The 25691-nt window shown below is 49.3% G+C and overlaps 1 protein-coding gene and 1 long non-coding RNA gene across 3 annotated transcripts in view; one reads left to right on the top strand and one right to left on the bottom strand.

Moving 5' to 3' along the window:
• Window positions 1-2484: 2484 nt before the first annotated feature.
• On the bottom strand, window positions 2485-4057 carry LOC309533401. The gene is made up of 2 exons (XR_014220213.1): window positions 3727-4057; window positions 2485-3267 (listed from the first exon to the last, which is right to left on the bottom strand). It is a non-coding gene; the product is annotated as an uncharacterized lncRNA (long non-coding RNA).
• Window positions 4058-4610: 553 nt separating this feature from the next.
• The window catches only part of LPP (LIM domain containing preferred translocation partner in lipoma), a 300872-nt gene continuing 279791 nt past the window's right edge, over window positions 4611-25691 (top strand). Inside the window, exons 1-2 of one of the 2 annotated variants that reach the window (XM_082224279.1) lie at window positions 4611-4711; window positions 15843-16018. The gene's annotated coding sequence lies outside the window, so the exon portion shown is untranslated. The remainder of the gene's footprint in view (window positions 4712-15842; window positions 16019-25691) is intronic. The other variant, XM_082224280.1, reaches the window with a different exon arrangement.

Below are 25691 nucleotides of genomic sequence, written 5' to 3'. Positions count from 1 at the left end.
TCTACGAAAGCATATATATATATATATATATATAGCAAATTTAACTAGATTGAAGTGTCCTGGAGGGGGAAAGTGGGATTTCATTTTTGCCCCCTTTCCCTTTTGTTGTAATTGTTATATATTGCAAATTAATAAACCAAGCCCTCAAGGAGGGGGTGTTATGGGCCCTGGAGTCACTCCCAAGGCCTGTCCGCAAGGCAAGGAGGCCTGAAGTTCTCCACAAAGGGAGTCCTCCATCTCCAGCTGTTTGGTCCAAGCATCTGACACCCGAAAGAGATACTGCCACTAAACTTGGAGGTTCCATTGAGCCATCATGTTTGCTTTGCAAGCTCGTCCAATCCATTTGAAAAGCCACCAGAGCCCATTGTGGCTTCTCAGGGCAATGAATAATAATAATAATAATAATAATAATAATAATAATAATAATAATAATAATAATTTATTTATACCCCACCTATCTGGCTGGCTTTCCCCAGCCACTCTGGACGGCTTCCAACAGAACACTAAAATACAATAATCTATTAAATTTTAAAAGCTTCCCTAAACAGGGCCGCTTTCAGATGTCTTCTTTAAAAGTTTGGTAGTTATTTTTCTCTTTGACATCTGGTGGGTGTTCCACAGGGCGGGTGCCACTACCGAGAAGGCCCTCTGCCTGGTTCCCTGTAACTTGGCTTCTTGTAGCGAGGGAACCACCAGAAGGCCCTCGGCGCTGAATCTCAGTGTCCGGGCAGAACGATGGAGGTGGAGACGCTCCTTCAGGTATACTGGACCGAGGCCGTTTAGGGTTTTAAAGGTCAGCACCAGCACTTTGAATTGTGCCTGGAAACATACTGGGAGCCAATGTAGATCTTTCAAGACCGGTGTTATGTGGTCTCGGCGGCCGCCCCCAGTCACCAGTCTGGGTGCAGCATTCTGGATTAGTTGCAGTTTCCGGGTCACCTTCAAAGGTAGCCCCACATAGAGCGCATTGCAGTAGTCCAAGCGGGAGATAACCAGAGCATGCACCACTCTGGTGAGACAGTCTGCGGGCAGGGAGGGTCTCATCCTGCGTACCAGATGGAGCTGATAAACAGCTGCCCTGGACACAGATTTGACCTGTGCCTCCATGAATAGATGTGAGTCCAAAATGACTCCCAGGCTGCGCACCTGGTCCTTCAGGGGCACAGTTACCCCATTCAGGATCAGGGAGTCCTCCACACCTGCCTGCCTTCTGTCCCCCAAAAACAGTACTTCTGTCTTGTCAGGATTCAACCTCAATCTGTTAGCCACCATCCATCCTCCAACTGCCTCCAGACACTCACACAGGAGCTCCACAAGGCAGTTATGCATGGGTCATTTTCAAGCAGAACATCTCTCTCTATTTGTTGAATTCCCTCACACTCTGGACAGAGCAGTCCAAGAATTCTGCCTGCCTCTCTGGGCAGATCCCCTTGCCAGAGGGTTTCTGGCATTCCCCCTGCCTGTTTTCCTCCAGCGAGGTTGATTTGCCACGCTCATGCCTTACATGGTCAAAACGGCCTTCGGGGAAACATAGGAATTTTGGGTCCTGACGTCAGCCCCGCAGCCAGGGTTTTGGGTAAAGTGCAGGAGGCTAGAAGTGGGTGGGGAGAGGAATGGGGGGGGGAGGCATTAACCCAAGAGCAGGAGCTGCAGGCACATTTCACATTCGCTTGGGGGGCAGACCTGGACGCCCCTCCCTCCCTCCCCCTCATTCCAGGGATTCACCTGGAGGAAAGGAAGCAGGCCAGGTAAGGTGTGGTGCCAGAAGATGCTGGTGAGGGAGGAGATTTTAATTGGGGGGGGCTAAGAACGGTGGGATGTGGTGATTCAGAGTGGAAAAGGAGGAGAGGAAAAGGATGAAGGAGGCAGGCAGGGACAAGGAAGGAGGAGAGGCGAAGATGGAGTGGTCCATGGCAGGTGAATGAAGGAGAATGAGAGGCAGGGTGGTGTAGTCGTTAGAGTGTAGGACTAGGACCTGGGGGACCAGGGTCTGAATCCCCCCACCCTTGGGGTACCAGCCGCTGCCTCTCTCAGCACAGCGTACCTCGCAGGGAGACCCCTGGAAGAAAGCTGCTATGTATGTAGGCAATGCTTTGAACAGCTGCCGAGATGCAATGCAGTGGTACCTCGGGTTAAGTACTTAATTCGTTCCGGAGGTCTGTTCTTAACCTGAAACTGTTCGTAACCTGAAGCACCACTTTAGCTAATGGGGCCTCCCGCTGCCGCCGCACTGCCAGAGCACGATTTCTGTTCTCATCCTGAAGCAAAGTTCTTAACCCAAAGTAATATTTCTGGGTTAGCGGAGTCTGTAACCTGAAGCGTATGTAACACGAGGTACCACTGTATTTGATCATGTCCACAGTCTGGTGGTATTGCTTTAGTGGCAAAGCTAGAGAGGTCCCTGACCCCAGGAAACTTACTATCTAAAGTGAGACAGCAGGCAGCCCAGTGGAGACGAGGGAAGGAAAGGTTCAGAGGGGCGAATGAGTTTTGTTGCGTTAGATGGGGATAAGGACCGGGATGATGATGTGAAGGCTTCATGAGCCAGGCCTCACTGCATTTTTGTGCCAGTCGCTGCCTCTCAGCTGACCCTACCTCAAAGGGTTGTTGTGGGGAGCAACTGAGGAGTGGGAGACCCATGGACGCCATTTTGATCTCCTTGGAGAGGAAGGTGAAGACATAAATGCTATATAAACAATACTACGCAAGCGACTCAGTCTCGACAGCTCAGCAGGTTAGGGTGTGGGGCTGATAACGCCAAGGTTACAGGTTTGATCCCCGTATGGGGCAGCTGCAGATTCCAGTATTCCAGGGGGTTGGACTAGATGACCCTCAGGGTCCCTTCCAACTTGACAATTCTAGGATTCTATGAACTCAGTAAAGGCAGAATGTCATCTGGTCTCCGTTGTAAGCATCGCGCAAGCAAACCGGGATGGAGGTTGCCCGCTGTGAGAACAGGGTGCTGGACTAGTAGGGCGGCTGGCCTGATCCAGCCAGGCTCTTCTTACGAGAAGGGAGACCATGGAAGAGGAAATGAGCAAAAGGAAACTGGGGCAAAAGCAGAGCAGGGCAAAAAGCAGGCTGGATTTTGAAAGCGGGGAAGAGAAGAAAGCAGGGAGCAGGAGGAGAGAGAGAGAAGGGGAGGGCAGCACACCGCCATAACTCAAGCATGGGCTAGCTAAGTAGAACCTCCATGCATAGGCACAGTCTACCTGCCACAGTCCCAGGAGGCTGGGAGTGGTGTGGTCTTCCCTAGACTAGAGGCACCTGGCTCCCATGAATGTTAAAGGGATGTTGGATTGAAAACCAGCGGTGTTGGTTAAAAGATTAACAAGAATATGTAAATATGGATTGATAATGGTGGAAAATATATATTTATTATAGGTTAAGATGTTGAGTAAGGATAAATGATAGAGGGTAAGGATTTGCTGAACTAACTATCTGAACTGGAATACAAAAAGGGAGGTGTGAGGAGGTCAAGAAATTAGTGAATGAAGTATAAGATATGAAAATACTAATCTTTTTTCTGTTTTGTTTTTTGGTGTTTTTTCTTCTTTTTTCTTTATTCTGTTAACTGTTCTCTATTGTGTACCTCTATGTGTTGTTTTGCATTTTCTCATTTTTGTAGTTTTTTTGGTTTTTGTATTCTATGTTTAAACTTTGAAGTTTTTGATTGTTTATGATATGTTAATAAATATTACTTTTTTAAAAAAAAAATAGAGGCACCTGCCTCCCAACCACCTTGGGAAGTGCAAGGCTTGGGTGGGGTGACCCCTTCTTTGGTCCTACCCAGCAGGGCTCATTGCGGGGTGAAATGGGGCTGGACTGAGTGCAGAAGGCGAGGGAGCAGTAACACCCCCCCCAAAAAAAAGAGGCTCTGTTTTTGAAACAGGCAGGAATGCGAAGGGTGAAGCCTCTGCTTGATGCGAGCCAGCCGTTTTCCCCCCAAGGGGAAGTAAAAGTGGCAAGCGAAGTGGGGCGAGGAGCTGGGTTGGGGGCTGGGGTCGGGCGCCCCCCTTCCCCCTCGGCCCCAGCTTGCAGGGAGAAATGGGGCTGGGGTTCGCGGGGGGGGGGAGGGCAGCAGAACCTCCCACCCACCCCCAGGCCCTTTCCAGAGGCTCTGTTCAGCCGCTTCAGTGGCGTAGCGTGGGTTGTCAGCACCCGGGGCAAGGCAAGTAATTTGCGCCCCCTAACCCGTGGATTTGCGCCCCCTAACCCGTGGATTTGCGCCCCCTAACCCTAACTCCCAGATGTTGCGCCCGGTGCGGCCGGCCCCCCCTGCACCCCCCACGCTACGCCACTGCTTCAACCACGCTGGCATCTCCGGAGGCTCCCTGGTTGAAACCCCGGAGATGTAGTGCGGGAAATATTGAGCTGGATGCAGCTTCCACCGTTGCAACAGGCAGGAATCCCACCGGTCGAGCGTTCCCCGGCGGCGGGGAGGCGGGAATAGGGACCGCGGAGGCTGCGTCCCTCCATCCTTCCAGCCTCCTCCTGCGCTCGGCGGCGGCGGCGGGCGGAGCGAAGCGTCCGCGGGGCGGAGGCTGCTGTGCCGTCCGGGCTGCGCTGGGCTGTCTCGTCCGCCGGCTCCTCCTCCTCCTCCTCCGCTGCTCCGCCGCCGCCTCCTCCTCCGCCGCCGCCCGAGGCTCCCTCCCCGGGCCCGGCGCCGTCCGCTGCCCGCCCGCGCAACGCTCCGCTCCGCCCGGCGCAGGTACGCCAAGCTGCCGCGCCTCGCGGGCGCCGCCATCGCCGTCGAGGGCGCAGCAGCGCCCGCTTGGGCTGCTCTCCCTGCGGGGCCGCGGACGCGGGTGGGGGGGGCGAAGGGAAGGGGTGGGGTGGGGGTTCCCCAAGCTGTGCGCGCCCCCTCCCACTTCCCCCTTTCTCCGTCTGCGTGGGGATTTTGGGGAGGGGGAAAGCTTGGGCGCTCCACCCCCCGGAAGGAGGATCCGGGAGGGGGAGTAAAAGGAGTTGGGGGGAGGGAGGAAACATGGGGCACCGCCCCCAAGGAGGATTTGGGAGGGGGGTTAAGAGAGAGGGGGGAGGAGTTGGGGCAGACACCCCCCTAGAAGGAAGATCTAGGAGGAGTTAGCGGAGTTGTTTTGGGGAGGGACTTTGGGCACCCCTAGGGGAGTCTGGGGACGGAAGGGAGATGTTTTGGGAAAGATATGGGGCAGCCAGGGGGATTTGGGAGGGGGTGGGGTGTTAAGGGAATGCAGGAGGGGACCTGGGATAGCCCCCCCCCCCCATAAGGAGGACGTGGGAGGGGGAATTAAGGGAGTGGGGAGAGATTTAGGGCAGTCCCTCCTCAAAGGAGGACGAAGGAAGGTGAGTTAAGGGACGAAATATGGGCACCGGGATTTAAGGTGCTGAGGGGTTGTTTGCCCTTTTGGGATCCGGGGAGGGGGCGCCCAAAGGGTCATGGGGGGCTGTGGCGGCTGCTGGCCCCCTTTGCAAGAGAATGTGGGCCCCTGGCTCAAGGAAGTGACCTAGCTTTGTGGCTGAGCACTTACCTCTTTCAACTTTCAACTTTCCCAAATGAAGGATGCTGAAAAGTTGTATCGCGACATATATTGTTGCAACGTGAGTTATAAAAGTTGCCATGTCAGTTATTTTAGTTTGTTTGTTTCTTACTGCTATTATTTAGCATCACCCGGCATTTTCAGAAGGCAAAATTAAAATTCTCTGTTTTCCCCCCCAAAAGCAGCTGATGTGCTTCTTCATCAGATGTAATATTGCCAAGCTAACTGTTGCCCAGTTGCAAAAATAACAGCAGATTTGAGTTCATCGCACCCAAAAATGTATTTTAAAGAAATTGGCAAAAGTTAAGTTTATTCCCCTAAACCTGATATGCCTTGAGTGAAGAAGGCCCAGGTTGGACTGGGAAAGACCCCTAGATTGCAACCCTTATTTATTCCTAGAATCATAGAACTCGTATGATTCTATGAGTTGGAAGGGACCCCAGGGGGGGTCATCCATTCTGACCCCCCTGCAGTGCAGGAATCTCGGCTCAAGCATCCATGACAGATGGCCACCCAACCTCTGCATAAAAATGTCCAAGGAAAGAGAGTCCACCATGTCCCAAGGGAGACTGTTCCACTGCCCTACAGTTCTTTCTGTCAGAAAGTTCTTCTGAAAGTTTAGTCGGAATATCCTTTATTGTAACTTGAAGCCATGGGTTCGAGTCCTACCCTTCCAGAGCAGGAAAATACAAGCATGCTCCCTCTTCCATGCGACAGCCCTTGAGATATTTGATTTGTATACCACCCTTTTATCCAAAGATGTACAACATGAAGAACATAAATTTATGGATCATCATCATAAAAACCGTAGAATTGTAGAACTCCCCGCAGTGCAGGAATATTCCTCTGTGGGGATTGAACCCACAACATTGACATGATCAGTGCCACAACGGAGCTAACTTCCTTGCAAATAATAATAATAATAATAATAATAATAATAATAATAATAATGATAATTTATTTATATCCTGCCCTCCCCAGCCAAAGCCGGGCTCAGAGCAGCTAACAACAGTAAAAATAGCACAGTTTACATAAAATCACAGTCAATTAATTGAAACACATTCTAAAATCAATTCAGAATCAAAGTAATGGCAACCATTGGGCTAGAGTTCTATGAGGATTACAGAAGGAGAGAGGGGGTCAGACTGTGCCTTGGCCAAAGGCCTGGTGGAACAGCTCCATCTTGCAGGCCCTGCGGAAAGATGTCAAGTCCCGCAGGGCCCTAGTCAGACAATAATAACAATAGATAGCATAATAAAAAATAACCATAATAACAGTCCCCTCAGCCATAACTTTAAAAGGACTTACCGTATTTTTTGCTCTATAAGACACACTTTTTCCCTTCTAAAACGTAAGGGGAAATGTGTGTGCGTCTTATGGAGCGAATGCAGGCTGCGCTGCTATCACAGAAGCCAGAACAGCAAAAGGGATTGCTGCTTTCACTGCGCAACGGTCCCTCTTGCTCTTCTGGCTTCTGAGATTCAGAATTTCCCCCCCTTGTTTTCCTCCTCCAAAAACTAGGTGCGTCTTGTGGTCTGGTGCGTCTTATAGAGTGAAAAATATGGTAGATCATTTATAGGCCAAAGGCCTCGGGAAAGAGGAATTTTTTTTCACCTGGTGCCTAAAGACACGTAATGATGGCAACCAGGCGAGCCTCTGGGGAAAGCATTCCACAGTCAGGGAGCCACCACAGAGAAGGCCCTTTCTTATGTGGCCACCGTCCAAACCCCTTGAGATGGGGGGGGGCATAGCGAAGGGCCGCTGATGACAAGGGCAGGATCCAGGTTGGTTTGTATGGGAGAGGCGGTCCTTGAGATATTGTGGTCCTGAGTCATGTAAGGCTTTATAGGCCAGCACTGGAAACTAACCAAGTAGCCAGAAAACACTATTATCATGGCTGTGAAGGTTATTGTGATTATTGGGTCATTCATTCATTCAGACTAGATGATGCTGAGCTTGCGAGGCTTGCAGAGGCCAAAGGGCCATAGCTCAGCGGCAGGTTGGGCTGAGAGAAAGGCTCTGTCTGAAATAATAATCATAATAATAGAGTGGTACCTCAGGTTACATACGCTTCAGGTTACAGACTCCGCTAACCCAGAAATAGTGCTTCAGGTTAAGAACTTTGCTTCAGGATGAGAACAGACATTGTTCTCTGGCGGCGTGGCAGCAGCAGGAGGCCCCATGAGCTAAAGGTTAAGAACAGTTTCAGGTTAAGTATGGACCTCCGGAACGAACTAAGTACTTAACCCGAGGTATAATAATAATAATAATAATAATAATAATAATAATAATAATAATAATAATAATATATTATTTATACCCCGCCCATCTGGCTGGGTTTCCCCAGCCACTCTGGGTGGCTCCCAACAGAATATTAAAATACAATAGTCTATTAAACATTAAAAGCTTCAGATGTCTTCTAAAAGTCTGGTAGTTGTTTTCCTCTTTGACATCTGGTGGGAGGGCGTTGCACAGGGCGGGTGCCACCACCGAGAAGGCCCTCTGCCTGGTTCCCTGTAACTTGGCTTCTCGCAGTGAGGGAACGGCCAGAAGGCCCTTGGCGCTAGACCTCAGTGTCTGGGCAGAATGATGGGGGTGGAGACGCTCCTTCAGGTATACTGGACTGAGGCCATTTAGGACAGCTGCTGTCCGTCGGTGTAGACAGTACTGAGCTGGGTGAACTAATGTTTTGAGGCAGCTTCGCAGGCTATCCTCACCTGCGCAGAGTCAGGAGCAGAGACTTCCTTTCTCCTGGTTGCTGGGAGCAAATTGCAAAGAGGCTTGTGTTCATAAAAAGGCCTTCCTTTGCCTTCTCCTCTTCCCAGGCCTCGGCGGGTCGTGTTGGAGAAATGGGCCTGTGATAGCTCGGTTGGTAGATGTAATAGGTATGAGTTACTCGTAAGTAAACTGGTGCCTTTCTCGGTTAATTTGCCTTGTTAAACCTTTCTGACTGCACAGCCCCTTCTCATCGTGGCTGCCTCAGTCACTGGCAGAATCCATCAGTGGGCGTTTCTTGAACCTCTTCCAGCATAAAAGTTGTTTGACACCCAGTCTCCTCCTCCTCTCACTGCGTGGGAGTCTTCTGCGCAGGGAGGGCGTGGGTAGCGGAGGACCTGGGCTCTCCTCACTGATGTCCAGTGAAGAGTCCTGGAGCCCTCTCTCCACTTCCCCCATCTGCCTCCCTTTATCCCTGGTGTTGCGCTGATTGGCTTTCCCGTCTACTGAGCTGTTTCTCCCCCTGGTGCTGGGTCCTTCGCCAGCATCATCTGGGAGCCTCCCCTTCGCCTCTCGCTCCAATGTCAGTTCCCTGACAGTAGAGCACGAGACTCCTAACCTGAGGTTCGTGGGTTTGTGCCCCATGTTGGGTAAAAGATTTCTGCACTGCTCGGGGTTGGACTACATGACCCCTGTGGTCCCTTCCAACTCTGCGATTTCTATGAACACGTGGCTGAGCATTTCCTTTTCTTCATTTAGTAAATTGTATGTGACACTGAACTGACGAAAGCCTCCAAGAGGTTCCTTTGCTTATTCTGATTTATTGCCTCTCTATCCCACCTTCTTGTCCAAGGAGCTCAAGGCAAACATACATATTTTCCCCACAAACAACAACCCTCTGAGGTAGGATGGCTGAGAGAAGGCCGTGACCGGTCTCACACCTAGTGTATTTCTTGGCTGAGTGGGGATTTGAACCCAGGTTTCAGCCTGACAACTGCAGCACACTGCCATCCGGTTTACACAGGAGGATACAAAATGTTTGTTAAACACTCCAACTCCAAACGTTGTCAAAAAAGAGGAGGTGTAAAAATAAATAAATATTGAAATATAAACCTGATCAGCAGCTTAGGAAAAAAAAATATGCACGTACTGTAACAAAATGGCATGTTAAAGTTATGTGTCTGGGTTAGCTTGCCTAAATTAAATACATAAATAGATAAATTATTTTGTCAGGTGCTGGAAAAAAATCTGCACACGTGTGTAGCACTCTTTCATCTGGGAACCTTTCACTCTTTGCCGCAAGCGCAGAACTCTTCACAGAACTCTAGCCCAATGGTTGCCATCAATTTGATTTGAACTGATATAAAAGGATGTCACATAGAGGAGGGAGAAAGGTTGTTTTCTGCTGCTCCGGAGAAGCGGACACGGAGCAATGGATCCAAACTACAAGAAAGAAGATTCCACCTAAACCTTAGGAAGAACTTCCTGACAGTAAGAGCTGTTTGACAGTGGAATTTGCTGCCAAGGAGTGTGGTGGAGTCTCCTACTTTGGAGGTCTTTAAGCAGAGGCTTGACAACCATATGTCAGGAGTGCTCTGATGGTGTTTCCTGCTTGGCAGGGGGTTGGACTCGATGGCCCTTGTGGTCTCTTCCAACTCTATGATTCTATGATTCTATGATTCTATGATTTTATAATGAATTGATTTTAGAAAGCTGTATTATTTTATTGTTGTTAGCCGCTCTGAGCCCTTCTTCGGCTGGGGAGGGTGGGATATAAATAAAGTATTATTATTATTATTATTATTATTATTATTATTATTATTATTATTATCATTATTATCATTAAATTGGAAAGGGATCCCCAGGTGTCATCTAGCCCAACCCGCTTGTGAGGCAGCCACAATTTAAGCTCATATCTGTGTAAAGGGTGTGATGGTTTGTGTGTGTGTGTATGATATTGCCCCTGTCTGAGTTTAAGGGGGGATTTTTTTTCTGCATAGACTTGTGACCTCAAGGACTCAAGAGACCTGCTTTTTGGGGTTTGTGGTGCGCTACCCAAGACTGCGTAGCCACAAAGGGAGGAGTTTGCAAGGAGCTTGGGGGGGGCATCAGTTGTGGTGATCACAGCTGTAGAGTTTGAAAGGTGCAGAAATCCTCATGAGGCCTGTGCAGGCCTGGCTTATGGATGATGCCAGGTGTGCAGAGCGCAGGTGAGCGATGCCTTCTGTAGGGTGGGGTGTGTGTGCAAAGGAAAGGTTGTGGGCTCTCCATCTATTTGTGGCTGGAGAAGGACAACGGTTTGGTTTTTTCCGTTGCCTGTGGTGATCTCTCTCATTTCGACTGTGCCTCTGTCTTTCCTGGCCGACCAGTTTGGTGGCTTCTAACTTTGCAAAAAACCTCCGAAGTCTGTTTAGCGGAGATGAGGGAGGGATGAGTATGTGCACCGCATCTAGCGATGCTTCAAGTCAAGCCACTTATTCCCCTGAAATCTCTCCGCAGTCCTTGCGGCCGCTGGTGCGTGTATTGATTTGCCACATCCGAAACACCCGGATGAGCCTCTGTTCAACCTGTTGAACGGTTCAGCTTGCCCCACTTGGAAACTGGGGCTGGTAACTTTGCCAGCTGGAAATCGTGTCTGTCGAAGCGGCTGAGTCAGCAAGAGGCTATCAATGTGCAAATTGATGCCAGAGATGTGCAAACGTGACAAAAATGTGCAGGTCTATGACACATCGATGTGAAAGTGTGTCTGTGGGGGGGGGGGAGAGAAATCTCTGTTTTGAAATGCTGATCTCCTGGTTGTTGTGGCGGGCCGATGCCCTAGTTCATTTGGCTTGCAAAATAATCTTATGGCACAACATCTCTCCGTGTCAATAATCTAAAAAGAGTGTGCTTGTTTTGTGTGCATGTTAACTATCTGGGGTGCGTGTGTCAAGCATTTCTGCTGAGCGAATGGTACAGGGGCAGGTGTGCTTAGACAGGCAGAGGCTGCACATGGCTAGGTCATGCCATGCCAATATGTGCAGCAGATATGAGCAGGGAATGGCCGTAGCTCAGTGCTGGAGGAACAACTGCCTGGCAGGTAGAACGTTGCAGGTTCAAGCCCCAATGGCATCTACCGATACGGCTGGGAGAGACTTCTGCTTAAAATCCTGGGACGCTGCTGCCGCTCAGTGTGGACAATCCTGTGGTCAACTTGAGCACAGCACCCTGATCTCACAGCGGCCAACCCATTGCCTCTTGTTTTCTCCCCTTCTGGAGGGTAGGACTCGAACCCATGGCTTCAAGTTACAAGAAAGGAGGTTCCAATTCAACATCCAGAAGAAACTTTCTGACAGTGAGAGCTGTTCGACTGTGGAACAGTCTCCCTTGGGAGGTGGTGGACTCTCCTTCCCTGGAGGTTTTTAAGCAGAGTTTGGATGGCCATCTGTCATTGATTTTTTTTTAGCTGAGAATCCTGCATTGCAGGGGGTTGGACTGGATGGCCTTTGGGGTCCCTTCCAACTCCTAAGATTCTTCTGCAGGCAGGACCCAAGTACGATAGTACACACCCAACGAGAGGTTCGTTGTTGTCAAATTTATTGCTCTCCTTTCACCAGGAGGTCCCAAGGCAGGTTGCAGCAATGATTAAGAATTATTGTTGTCGAGTTGTTTAGTCATGTCTGACTCTCTGTGACCCCATGGATCAGAGCACACCAGGCACTCCTGTCTTCCACTGCCTCCCGCAGTTTGGTCAAACTCATGCTGGTAGCTTCCAGAACACTGTCCCACCATCTCTTCCTCTGTCGTCCCCTTCTCCTTGTGCCCTCCATCTTTCCCAACATCAGGCTCTTTTCCAAGGAGTCTTCTCTTCTCATGAGGTGGCCAAAGTCTTGGAGCCTCAGCTTCAGGATCTGTTCTTCCAGTGAGCACTCAGGGCTGATTTCCTTCAGAATGGAGAGGTTGGATCTTCATGCAGTCCATGGGACTCTCCAGAGTCTCCTCCAGCACCAGAATTCAAAAGCATCCATTCTTTGGCGATCATCCTTCTTTATGGTCCAGCTCTCACTTCCATACATCACTACTGGGAAAACCATGGCTTTAACTATACGGACATTTGTTGGCAAGGTGATGTTGGAAGTGAGTGATGTCTCTGCTTTGTAAGATGCTGTCTAGGTTTGTCATTGCTTAAGCATTAAGATTAAGAATTAGGCACAGTTAAAACACAGCACCGTCGCAGGGCCTGAAAACACACACGGAAAGCCTGGGGAAAGGGGCATCTGCAGCATTTCCTGAAATCTCTGTTTTCCCTGAAGGATGGAAGTAAAAGGAATTGTTATGGGGTAGAACCTCCTGCTGCCTTGCAGAATAACAATGGGAGCATAGATCCTCAGTCCATCCAAGGAGCTTACAGTTTCAAGGAGAGAGAAGGAAGGATGCCATTAACACACACTTCCAGCATGAGAAACAATTAAATTGCGAACCAGCAGTGCACATATTAAGAATGTTTGCTGTGGTTGCACCATGCCTTATGATAATGGCAGCGGTGATAACAAAAAAAGAGAGCTGTCAATCCTCCCTTGTTTGAATTTGTTCCAGCCGCAGTGGCTGCTTCCTGCCTCAACTATTGGAGTCCGTATTCCTTTGGATGCCAGATCCTGGGACCACAGCAGGGCCTGATCCTGCTACAGGGCTCTTCCTATGTCCTTACGCTTTGGGGGTGCATACTTAGCTCATAGTCTCCTTGAATCAATCACCAAAGCATATACCCATCCCATTTGCACATAGCACTAAGCTGAACCATGGATTTGTGTCCGAACCTGAGCACCTGGTTTGTTCCCCCCAGACAAACCATAAGCGGTAAACCGAGGACGAACCATGGATACAAACTCATGGCTCCTCTGGAGTGAGACAAACCATAACCCCGGGTTCAGGCACAGTGCTGAGCTAAACCATGGCTTAGCTCTGGTTGGTCTGATAATTGCACAACTAGGTGAGGGGTTAAGTGGCTGTGATTTTTATTGTGAATACCTATAATAAAATCATTTATGGCGATCTTCAGCACATGGGTGAAGACACCTTGTGTTCACACAGGCCTTTATGTTTCAGAGTCTACAGGTTTTTTCCATTTTTTTTCCATTTAACATTTTTAAAATAGTTTTAGAGTCATAGAATTGTAGAGTTGGAAGGGAGCTAAAGTGTTACCTGGTCCAACCCCTTTGCAGTGCAAGAAAGCACAGGTAATTACATCTGCATGCTCGCACATTCATGGTTAGTCATGGTTTGGCTTAGCCTTAGGGTTATTGCATAGAACACATTATTATTATTACTTCTTTATTTCTACACCTCTTTATATTTTTAAGAAAAAAATCTCAAAGCTGTTTACAGCCTACATTAAAGTATCAGATAAAACAACCCCAGATAAAACATCACTGAAGAAAGTTAAAGTTAAAATGCACATTTAAAACAGCATAATTAGCAAGAGAATATTTTATTATCATAAGCAGAGAACGTATCTGCTGCTGAGGCTGCCTATCCAGTGGTGGTTCATGGTGGCAGTGGAAAGTCTGGCTCGATGACCTGGGTCTGCACTAAGAGGAAGCCAAAATGTTCTCTGGATTTTTCAACAGCGGCAGCTTTTGTAGCTGGAGTCAGTCCGGGCTTCACCCTCCCAGGCCAGGCGGAAAATCAAGGCAGGGAGCAGATCTTCCAGGACTCCCAGCCAAAAGAGCTTGCCATCTGTACCAGAGGAATGGACTGAATTGTGTTTGGTGGGGAAAGCCTTCTTGTTCTCCCTCAGTGGCCCCAGGGCTCATTCCTATTTCCCTCAGGGAGGGGTGGCGCATGTTTTGCACGATAGAGCGCAAAACGCCAAAAGGAGGAACAGTCCTTTCAGGTGGTTTCCCATCGCCTGCTCTGCTTCTCCAGAAGGGAGTGGCAGATTTCCCCAGCTAGATGAGTCTTCTCCTGATTTTATTTTTGATTTGTGCTCTGTTTGAGCTGCCAAACCATGTTCCCCTGCTCCTTTGCGGCTCACTTGGCATCTCAGCTCTCTCTCGGGGGCCTTTCCCAGTGAGTAGAAGGTGCTGATATGTGGCAAACTCAGCCGACCGTCACTACATTTCCAACATGAGATTGTCTCTGGCTGTGGAAGACGAGTCGGATCAATCTTTGCAGAAGCTCCTCCCAAATATAGTTTGCTGGGATTTCGGGATTAGTATCCCCCTGGTAGGGACACGGGTGGCGCTGTGGGTAAAACCTCAGTGCCTAGGACTTGCCGATCGCATGGTTGGCAGTTCGAATCCCCGTGACGGGGTGTGCTCCTGTCGTTCGGTCCCAACGCCTGCCAACCTAGCAGTTCGAAAGCAAGTAGATAAATAGGGACCGCTTACCCACGGGAAGGTAAACGGCGTTCCATGTGCTGTGCTGGCTCGCCAGATGCAGCTTGTCACGCTGGCCACGTGACCCGGAAGTGTCTGCGGACAGCGCTGGCTCCCGGCCTATAGAGTGAGATGAGCGCACAACCCTAGAGTCTGGGAAGACTGGCCCGAACGGGCCAGGGGTACCTTTCCCTTTCCCTTTATCCACCTGGTAAGACTTTTGTTTTGGTTGGCCTCTAACTCTTCCCGTCACCTTTGCTAGCTGCAAGTATTCTACCATTAGTTTTTGCCAGTATTCTACCATTAGTGTTTGCCAGTCTGATATATTAGGTCTTCAGATACCTGAAGAAGTATCTGAAGAAGGTGCTACTGGAAGGAATAGTTCTGCAAAGCCATTTCCCCAAATGTAACGCATTATTGCATGCTCTTTTCACTAACACATACATTTTGTCCCCTAGCAAGTGCATTTTTCTGTGCCCTCCTTAGCCAGAGAACAGCACTGCAAGATATAAAAGGTAAAGGGACCCCTGCCCATTAGGTCCAGTCGTGACCGACTCTGGGGTTGCGGCACTCATCTCGCTTTACTGGCTAAGGAAGCCGGCGTACAGCTTCCGGGTCACGTGGCCAGCAGGACTAAGCCTCTTCGTCTCACCAGCAAGCTTTCTGCAGTGCAACTAAACTGCAAATAGCCAACAGGCAACCCCCTGTTTTAGGGGCTACTGATATGTGCATGATAGCTCACAGCACCGATCCCGGAAGTAACCTGGAAATGTCATAAAAGGTGTTTCTAAAAGGGCAAAGCGGGGGAGGGATGGGCTGGCACAGGGTGCTTTCAGACTGTTTCAGTTGCATGCGATTTCACACAGGGTCGCAATGACCCGGAATGCAACCCGCAAGCAAATCAGGGGTTGCCTGTATATTAGGCGTAACTGGGCATACCACAAAATATATGTATCAGCAGAAATCCACATTCTCAGTGGTACTCACTTTCAAATAGATTTTTGCAGGACCAATGCAATGAACGCACTTGTGCATGAGCAAACCCGTCTGAGCTCTGAGACACCAGCTTCTTGGTGCTTAGGATTGCAGTCTGAATTAAAGGTACAAACAACACAGGAGATGAATAAAAATGAAGTCTCGGTGGTTTCCCCGAGGCATCTGGTGTCTGGGCAGGCGGCCGGTCCCTTTCCTAAGGTGCAGGGTAGAGGACCAAAGATCTGATTCTCGCTCTGTCGCTTGCGGTTGCTTTTAGACAGAATGCACTGGCAGAAGACCCTGGCAAAGTCTTAATGCACATGGACCTATCTGAATTGCCAGCAGGGCACTGAAGGTCTCAAGGAGGAGGACGAGGAATCTTGCCAACTTTCTTACGGTTTACGAAAGCACCCTCAGCTCGTCAATTGGTGCTGGCTCTCTCAAGGCCGCCAGGTGAGTGGCTTGATCTCTGAAGGTTTTGTGATTTACAGATACTGGGTTGGGCTAGGCAAAGGACAGGACAGGTAGCCGTGTTGGCTCAAGAAAAACGCCGGATCCATCGTCAGGCGAGGCTTTAATTAGACCTGCCAAATGTCACATAATAGCATTTCAACACTGTTTTTAACACTTTTCTGAGCTCTTAAGGCTAGAACTTGTGGACTTCCAGAAACACTGAATGTTGGATTCCACGGGAAGGTTCAGGACCAGGGCTGGATTTAGGTTTGATGAGGCCCTAAGTTCCTGAAGGTCATGGGGCCCTTTATATGTCCAGCTGTCCTTTGTCAACCACAAATAGTTGCTTTTTTGTGTTGAATATATGCTGTATGGTAATTTATGGACCTCATAGGGATCTCAAGCCATTTGCACATGTTGCCCTGCAACCAGTCCATGCAGAATGTAGGCGCCCTATATATAGAAAGGAGCAAACCAGGGATATTTGAGGGAGCAGGCTAGCAGGCGGGGCCCATGACTCACATCATAGGAGCCGACACAACACAAAACACTGTTTCTGTATGTAGGTTTTATTTTATTTGTTTTTTATATTTTTATATTTTGGAAATGTACATCCAGTCCCCCCCCTTTAATTTTTTTGGGGGCCCCCAAGAGAGTGGAGCCCTAAGCTAGAGTTTGTTTAGCTTATACGTAAATCTGGCACTGCTCGGGACAGATGAAAGGAGGGACGCCTTCACGCAGCGCCTAATTCAACTGTGGAACTCCCTCCCACCTAGGTGGCTCCATGGAATCATAGAATTGTACAGTTGGGAGGTATCCTGAGGGCCATCTAGCCCAACCCCCCTGCAATGCAGGAATAAGAGGATCACACAAATCCATGGGGCAGGAGAGGGCTATCAATGGCTACTACAGTCAGGGCCATCTTAAGCATATTCGGCGCCGTGGTGAAAGATCCTTCCAGCGCCCCCCCGGAAGCTCCAAAACAAGGGAGGGGCAGTAGAAAATGTCATTTGCCTTTCCCAACACCCTGTTCCATGGCGTGGCGATCCGGCAGGAGAACGTGCTGGCGGACATGCTCTACGGCATCAGGGCTCCCGAGAAGGGAGGCTGGGAAGGCTGCACACTGCCTTTTGCTAGGAAGCAGAAGGAGGACAACGACCTCTGCGTGGATTGCTCTCCTCCTGTAGAGGCTTGGGAAGGAAGCTGCAAGCCCATCCGCCAGCCATATAGTTGGCAGGGCACAGCTGGTGGGCGTTCAGGGAAAGGGGAGGCCTCCAGCAAAGCCGCGCAGCTCCCTCACTCGCTGGGGCGCCCCTGAGAGGCCGGCGCCCTGGCGCAACGAACCATTAACACCAATGGGAAAGACGGCTTTGACTACACTGTGGGAATAGGGTGCTGGACGAGATTCCTGCATTTCGGGGGTGGAGTGGATGAGCTTTGGGGGGTCCCTTTCAACTCTGATTCTATGACTAGATGGGCCATGGGCCTGATCCAGACGGCTCTTCATATGTTTTTGACATTGAAGCAAGTGGGAGGACAGTAGGAGGAAACAAAAGTGGTTGATATTGTAGCCGCAGAGTTTTCATTCCGTCTCAGGGTATGTGGGAGGTGGTAGCAGATGATGAGATTGGGTTGGACCATGTGGGTGCCAGGGAGCCTCTGGGATGCAACCCAGGCTTGCTGGGACAAAGAAAATGACAGGGGTCAATCACTTTTGGAACTATACCACCCAGCTGTGCCTTGGATCTTAGGCAGAAGGCACAGGTCATCTGGAAGATTGAGAACAGAAGCAAAAGTGAAACTAGACAACATTTATAGTAACAAAGCTGGAAATGAATTTTAGACTGCATACTAGGGCGACAGCATACTGAGCAATATGGCCAGTCTTCAATATGGCGTTATATCAGCAGCCAAACATTGCAATACAGTAGTCCTTCCAGTTACGTTACCCTCTGGTTACGTAAACTTCAGGATGCGAAAGTGGCAAACCTGGAAGTATTTGACCGAGTTTCTCCCCGCACACATGCGTAGAAGCAGTCCTCAGGCTGTAGAAACCTCGGGATCCAGCCAAACCTCCAGAACTGATCCCATCCACAACTGGAGGTACTACTGTATATTGATATACCACGATATCCGAAATAAGGAAGGAACTATGCAGAGGTGAACAGGTGAATGTCCTGGCAACTGCTACTAAACCGGATAAATGACAGTATTATCAGTCATCACACACTCAGTTTCATCAGCAGGCAAGCCAGAATGCATCCCAACAGGACTTTGGGTTTTGGACTTGGCTCTCAAATGGTGATATTTGGATTAATCAGGTTCGGCAGGCAATGAAGAGCACATCTTTCCACCATGGTTAGCTGATTTCTGATTTCCACTTTTTATATGGTTCATATTTTTAGGTACAGTTATTCTGAGCCACTTTGATTAATTAGCAGTATATGAATATTTTTCTATAAATAAGACTGATAAAGTGAGAATGGACAGATTAGCCCATCGCTCACTGGTCGTTCAGATTATGCCAGCAAATCTATGTATCCTTTCGTAGCATTGGATGCTAGGTAGGGATGGGAGCAGTTTGGTTCAGTTGGCATTTCAGGGTGAATCTTCCAATTCGGCGCTTTCCAAAGCAACAGGAGATCCAAAACTTGGCCGCCTTTCGAAATTTGCCCATATTTGAATTCTGCAATGCAAAATGCATGTGTCAGGGGAAAACTGAGCTTAGCAAGAGCTATTTTAGTGCAACTAACACCTGGAAACGTTTGTGTTTATTTATATATTTATTTATTTATATGCCGCTTGAATGTAGAAAGGCAAGAAAACCCTCAAAGTAGTTGAAACGCATTACATTTGGGGAAATTCCTTGCAAAAATATGCACATTGGTCAAAACTGCATGCAAGGATGTGCTCATTAGGAGAAATTTGCCCTGAAATGCTGCTGAAATTTCCATGAGGGTTTTCTCTCGCTATAGAAATTGCAGATTGTTGCAGCAGGGTGGAGAACTGAATTTAATGTTGGAAACATGGCAGACTGAGGGAGCCGTGATGGACGAGCCCTTTCCTCCCTCGTACTGAATGGCCCTCTGCATTTTTCTGGGGCCTTAATATGACTCTGACTCGCAGGCTCCAGTGGATGGCTACCTTGAGCTGGCCTGGCTTGTCCTCTGCTCCTGAATGCTCCCAGAACTACCTAGGCAGGGCATGGGAAAAAGCACCACACGATCCCCGCAGTGCCAACACGCTCCTCTCCAAATGGTCCACACCCTTCCGATTGCTGCAGACAGTTTCCCCCCTCCTTCCCCGTTTGCTTTCCTGACAGCCGTGTGAATTTCTTTAATGCAAATCCTCTGGCGGGATGTTCTGTGCTCTGCCTTTTGGCGCTTGTCCCTGCTGGATTCTCTGTTGATTTATGGATTCCGTTTGTCGGAGAGCAGAAATCGGAAGGGCGTTCCTCCCCCTCGTGGCGGGAGAAGCATCCTTGCTGTATCCAGACCTTCCTAGAGAAGCTTTCTGTTCTGAACGCCTCGTCTTTCCTTCTGAATGTGACCGTTGACCCAACTTGATGGATCCTCAGCTGTGGCTCGCGATCTGCAAGCAAGTCACTAGAACCGTTGGCTCCCACCGAAGCTGAATTTTGGACGATTCAGGACAGATAGAATGAAAGGTCTTCTTCACGCAGCAGGAGACAATGATGGCCACCAACCTAGATGGTTCAAAAAGCTTTTCACAGAGGCGAGGAGCTGTGACTCCTTGGACATGACACTGTATAGCTTCCTGGCCAACAGCACAGAGTGAAAGCTCATTAAATAACCAAGATCACCCAATCGCTCAGCAAACAATTTAGGAGGAAGGCTTGACAAATAGGTCATTGGGAAGCACCTCTCAGATCTCACGAAAATGATCGACCTATGCCTGGGTTGTAGTGCTTTAGGCCATTTGAGAAGTCCCACCCAAGGAGGGGGGGAAATGTGGATGTAGAAAACCAAGATGTCAGGGACAGCTTCCCCCCTGAGTTGCTGACTTTCTACATGCAAGGAATTTTTTATTTGTGGGATGGAGCATTGGTTTGAACTAGTTCACACCCTGTTTTAGTGACCTCCCAACTGCTTAGAACTCCTTGTTCACACTCAGCGCCCGGCCAGAGGACAGACAACTTGACGGAGAACAGCAGGCGATAAAGAGTTTTCCAAACATGGGCATGAGAAAGAAGGATGTTGCAAGCGTTTCATATTAAAGGAATTGTGGGCGAAATCTGAAAAAGAAGAAGAAGAAGACGTTTTGAGTGTGTGTCCATGTGCCCCTCCCTCTCCCCCTCCTGGAGAGCTTCTGAGTTTTGCAAAATAGAAGCAAAACCAGTCCCAAACAGAAGATAAAGTCAAACTGAAAACCACAGACCCAAAAAAACCCCTTGAGACAACATGTTTTTGGTGCTGTGAGTGCATGCCCAAGAAACTGGGTTAGGCGGGTGTGATAATTTGGTTGTTTTTGCTCGGGAGGCCTGGAGGAATACAGCGTGCGGTTATGTTACTAATCCTGATACTAAGAAGGTTGCCTGATTGTCGAGATTAAAGAGCATTTAAGATGAATGTCGGAGGCACTTGAGTTGCAATTCTGCCTTAATCCCGAGGAGATTAAGCTCAGCGGTAAAGCGCAAGTTTTGCAGGCAGAAGGGCTCAGCCTCCACCTTTGGCATTGCCAGCTGAAAGGTCTGTGGAATCATAGAATCACAGAAATGCAGAGTTGGAAGGGACCCCCGGGGTCATCTAGTCTAGCCCACTGCAATGCAGGAATCTCAGTTATAGCATCCATGACAGATGGCCACCCAACCTTTGCTTGAAAACCTCCAAGGAAGAAGAAGAAGAAGGAGGAGGAGGAGGAGGAGTTTGGATTTGATACCCCGCCTTTCACTCCCTTTAAGGAGTCTCAAAGCGGCTCACAACCTCCTTTCCCTTCCTCCCCCACAACAAACACTCTGTGAGGTGAGTGGGGCTGAGAGACTTCAGAGAAGTGTGACTGGCCCAAGGTCACCCAGCAGCTACATGTGGAGGAGCAGAGACGCGAACCCGGTTCACCAGATTATGAGTCCACCGCTCTTAACCACTACACCACACTGGAGAGTCTACAACCTCCCGATGGAATCCGTTCTTACCGTCAGAAAGTTTTTCCTGACTTTTGGTCGGAATCTCCTTCTTTGTCCTACCCTCCAGAGCAGTTTGTTCCCTCTTCCATGTGACAGCCCTTCACATATTTGAAAATGATTCTCATATCTCCTCTCAGCCTCCTCTTTCCCAGGCTAAGCATACCCAGCTCCTTCAACCGTTCCTCATCAGGTGCCTGGTTTCCAGACCCTTGATCATCTCGGTCTCCCTCCTCTGCACACCTTCCAGCTTGTCAACATCCTTCTTAAATTGTGGTGCCCAGAACTGGACATAGGACTCCAGATGTGTTTCCTGGATGCCAAAGACCAAAGGAGGCAGGGGCTGGTGGGCCAAATCCCCCTAAGAACTGACTTGCAGTTTCATAACTTTTTAAAAGGAGGCTGAGACTCATTGGGAGAGCAAATGTTCTGCATGTGAGCACCTACTCTTAAAAGGACCTCAGGCAGTAATATAAGGGTGGGGGGGGACATAAACTCTGCATCGGTTGTTCCCAAACATTTCTGGGGTGCTGCCTGCTTGGTTCCATAAACTCACCCCCTGTCCTAGAAAATGCAGTCTTCAAAACAGTGGTTTTTGCACAGCCCCTTATTCAGCAGCCGATTCCTATGTTCTTTATAAAGACCCCTGAGTCTCCATTTTGGCTTCCGGGATCTTTCGAAGCACTTAACTCAACTGTATTGGTGAACTTCGTAAACCACCACAGCAACACGCCCCCCCCCCACTGAGTGCTTTCACTTGGTTTCCACATGGTGGCTGTAACGTTTAAATAGGGAAGCTTCAAATATCTGCACCTCTGATGATTGTGAAGCAAACAAGGTGCATTTGCTTGTTGCAGATAAATACTCCAAGGAGCTTCGGGAAAATGTGTGTGTGTGTGTGTGTGTGTGTGTGAGAGAGAGAGAGAGAGAGAGAGAGAAAGAGAGAGAGAGAGAGAGAGAGAGAGAGAGAGAGAGAGTGGAAGCAGCAACTTGGAGCAGTTGACTGTGCAAAACCTGCAAACAGGATCCAAACAGAAGAGCCCTCTCCTCTCCTGTGGTTTCCAGCAACTGGTGTTCAGAAGTATGGCTGCCTCTGCCTGCGGCTTATACTTTTGCAAAGGAAAAGAGCACAGGGCAGTAAGCCAGCAGCTACCCTGGAAGGTTGAAGATGAAAGCAACTTACTTGCAAACGCAGACCAGATGGGGTCACGCTGACTTTGGGAAGATGCGAGAAGCGTGCGAGGCTTCGAGCGACCTTGCACGTTAACCCTCCCTTAGCCGACAGCATTGCAGGAGTTTAAAAAATGGGGTTTAAAAGCCAGGAGGGTCATTGGAGCTCAGGTGGTCAAACTGCCCAGTCAGTGCAGGGGTCTTGCAACTGCAGCCTCCTCCCAGATAGATGACTGACCAATGTCTGTTTAAATACTTGTATCGAAGGAGAGCAGGCCACCTGAGGATGTCAATCATGTATCTTTCTGGGGAGAAGTCTGTTGCGCTCGAATCCTGCATACAGGTTTCCCACAGGGTCTTGGGAGAACAGTCTGCCATTCTGGCCCGGTCCGGCAGGCTCGTCGTATCTTCTTCCGTCCTCAAAATTTCGCTGCAATCTCTTTCCCCCGATGTTTCCACCTCCTGGTTTCTCCCGTGTCTTCCAGAGCAATAATCACCCTGTTCCTTCTTGCACATTGCAAGCCTTATGATATTTCAAAATGGCAGCTCTCTTGTCTCCTCCTGAGAAACAGAAGCCGCTCTTCCACGCCTTCACACCGGACTTGGTTCATCAAAGCTTCTCCAATTCGAACCCATGTCCTCTTTTAGCTGTGAGCTCTGAGCAGGCCAGGGGAGAAAGAACACACCCAATGGCTTAAAACAGAGGCGGGGGTCTCACAATGGAGGAAAATACCCCGGGTCTTCCTGCGTTCTTTGCACATGCCTCTCCGGTGCTTACAGGTCTCTGCCGGCTGAGATCCGCCTGCTTCTAATTTCTTCTCCTGCAAGCAGGTGTCGTAATTACATGGTTGTAACAGCAGCAGCGAAGGGGGTGGAACCCGGTTCCCGGATCAAATGTACGCTCGAGGGTTTCCTTCATCCGGATCCTTGGCAGTCCCCATTAAATCTAAATATCCGCTGGCAGTCTCTGATAGGTCTGCTTGCAACTTTGCAGCCTCCTTGGGGCAGGGGACCTGGCTATCTCCCGGCACACCTGGCAGGAAGGTGCTGTCGGTGATGGTGTTAAATTGCACCCCTGTGTGGTAGGCCAGTAGGTCAGCAAAAGGGGTTCAGCTGTTGTCTGTCCACATACTCCATAATGACGTTTGTGGTGAAGCCTAGAGATGGGAATGTAGGTATGATGTGACACCTGTCAGTTTCGCAGATCAAAGCAACCAAGTGGGTGCATATGGGGCAAGGTACAGTGGTACCTTGGGTTACATACGCTTCAGGTTACAGACGCTTCAGGTTACAGACTCTGCTAACCCAGAAATATTACCTCAGGTTAAGAACTTTGCTTCAGGATGAGAACAGAAATCGTGCGGCGGCAGCGGGAGGCCCTATTAGCTAAAGTGGTGCTTCAGGTTAAGAACAGTTTCAGGTTAAGAACGGACCTCCAGAACGAATTAAGTTCTTAACCCGAGGTACCACTGAAAAAGAATTGTACATCTCGTCCAGCCTCCTGCAGTCGAGGGAGTTTGGTATGTTTAGCCTGGAAAAGAGAAGACTGAGAAGCGATATGATCGCCATCTTCAAATATCTCAAGGGCTGTCACGTGGAAGATGGAGCAAGTATGTTTTCTCCTGCTCCAGAGGGCATTGCAGGGTGTTGGACTAGATGACTGGATGTCCATGGAGGTGCAGGTCAATTCTGCGTCCCGGGCAGCTGTCTACAAGCCCCATCTGGTACACAGGCTGAGACCCTACCTGCCCGCGGACTGTCTTGCCAGAGTGGTGCATGCTTTAGTTATCTCTCGCTTGGACTACTGCAATGCGCTCTATGTGGGGCTACCTTTGAAGGTGACCCGGAAACTACAACTAATCCAGATGGCAGCAGCTAGACTGGTGACTGGGAGCGGCCGCCAAGACCACATAACACCGGTCCTGAAAGACCTACACTGGCTCCCAGTACGTTTCCAAGCAAAATTCAAAGTGTTGGTGCTGACCTTGAAAGCCCTAAATGGCCTCTGCCCACTATACCTGAAGGAGCGTCTCCACCCCCATTGTTCCACCCGGACACGGAGGTCCAGTGCCGAGGGCCTTCTGGCGGTTCCCTTACTGCAAGAAGTGAGGTTACAGGGAATCAGGCAGAGGGCCTTCTCAGTAGTGGCGCCTGCCCTATGGAACACCCTCCCATCAGATGTCAAGGAAATAAGCAACTATCTGACATTTAGAAGACATCTGAAGGCAGCCCTGTTTAGGGAAGTTTTTAATGTTTGATATTTCATTCTGTTTAATATTCTGTTGGGAGCTGCCTAGAGTGGCTGGGGAAACCCAGCCAGATGGGCGGGGTATAAATAAAATTATTATTATTATTATTATTATTATTATTATTATTATTATGACTCTTAGGGTCCCTTCCCACTCTACAATTCTATTCCATGAATGCAGGAATCACAGCTAAAAAAATCCCTGACAGATGGCTATTCAACCTCTGATGTAAAATCTCCAAGGAAGGAAAGTCCACAACCTCCCGAAGGAGTCTGTTCCACTGCCGAACAGCTCTTCCCGTCAGAAAGTTCTTCCTAACGTCTAGTTGGAGTATCCTTCCTTGCCGTTTGGAGGGTCCTCCCCTCCGGGGCAGGAGAAAACAAGCTTATTCCCTCTTCCATATGACAGCCCTTAAAATATTTGAAGATGGATAGCATATCTCCTCTCAGTCCCCTGTTTCCCATGCGAAACATACCCAACTCCTTTGGAAAGAGCAATACCCGTATGAAGAATGTGATTTTGTGATGATGTGATATCTGTGCAAGAATTGGAAGGCCCCGTTCCTGCATGTGGAAGGGGCCTGGATGAACGATGTGGCTTAGCTCTTGAGTTGGGACTTTTCGGGAAGTGAGACGTGTGGCAGACCAACTCCTTCAGGGACAAATGTACCCCTGGGAGCACCCCACAGCCTTTCTGATTCCCTTTTTCTTTAATCAACAGTGTTTCTGACGTCCAGCCTCCGTAGCTGGACCAGGGGGCGGGCACCGGTTTTGTTTTCCCTGCGCAGCCCCTGCTAATAAGAGAGTCGCGTTTGATTTGGTTATTTCAGCTAATTGCGAGGCACCAGGAGAGGCTGCCTTTCCACAGTAATTATCCGGGATAAAAAGAAGAAAATTGCACCTATTACCAATTTGCTTCCTCACTCCTACTGGGCCTTGATCTGCAGAGCCCGAGAGACTAATGCGGTTGCCAGCAGTTTTCATTATGAATCGTGTCAATTTAAAAGGGACTGTAAAAGCCCCCCTCTCCACGACTCCAAGCCTGGCAGGAGTAATTTTGTGCAGTGCTCCAGCGAAGGCTAGGGATTGGTCTAGGCTTGGGGTGGGGGGCACTG

Source organism: Podarcis vaucheri (genome assembly GCF_965113315.1).
Source record: "Podarcis vaucheri genome assembly, chromosome: 5".
In the NCBI taxonomy this organism is placed as follows: domain Eukaryota; kingdom Metazoa; phylum Chordata; class Lepidosauria; order Squamata; family Lacertidae; genus Podarcis; species Podarcis vaucheri.
Note: the sequence above shows the minus strand (reverse complement) of the source record. Positions and strands in the feature narration are given on the sequence as shown.